Genomic DNA, 932 nt, shown 5'->3' on the forward strand with positions numbered 1-932 from the left:
ACCAAGGTTGCAGTTTGAATATTTATTAAAGCAATAGCCCATTGTACAGATATGAAATAGGACAAGACTGGTAGTGTCATATACTCTATTCACTTACAGAGACCATTTGAATATGTTAGATTACGGAGGTCAGAGTACTCAAATTCAGTGACACTTGTATCTATTTATAGCTCAGTGACCCTCGATACTTACCTGTTACTATTATAGCTCAGTGACCCCTGAATACTTACCTGTTACTATTTATAGCTCAGTGACCCCTGATTACTTACCTGTTACTATTTATAGCTCAGTGACCCCTGATTACTTACCTGTTACTATTTATAGCTCAGTGACCCCTGAATACTTACCTATTACTATTTATAGCTCAGTGACCCCTGATTACTTACCTGTTACTATTTATAGCTCAGTGACCCCTGAATACTTACCTGTTACTATTTAGAGCTCAGTGACCCCTGATTACTTACCTATTACTATTTATAGCTCAGTGACCCCTGATTACTAACCTGTTACTATTTATAGCTCAGTGACCCCTGATTACTTACCTATTACTATTTATAGCTCAGTGACCCCTGATTACTTACCTATTACTATTTATAGCTCAGTGACCCCTGATTACTTACCTGTTACTATTTATAGCTCAGTGACCCCTGATTACTTACCTGTTACTATTTATAGCTCAGTGACCCCTGATTACTTACCTGTTACTATTTATAGCTCAGTGACCCCTGATTACTTACCAATTACTATTTATAGCTCAGTGACCCCTGAATAATTACCTGTTACTATTTATAGCTCAGTGACCCCTGATTACTTATTCTCGTAACAACTCCTTGTACAAGTTAGTAAATTTGAATAATACATGTTGTATATCACTAAAAGTGGAATTGAATCCGGTTTTTGGTGATGTTGGTAACAAAACCAGATTGGGAGAA

Source organism: Lottia gigantea, assembly GCF_000327385.1.
Source record: "Lottia gigantea unplaced genomic scaffold LOTGIsca_36, whole genome shotgun sequence".
Lineage (NCBI taxonomy): Eukaryota > Metazoa > Mollusca > Gastropoda > Lottiidae > Lottia > Lottia gigantea.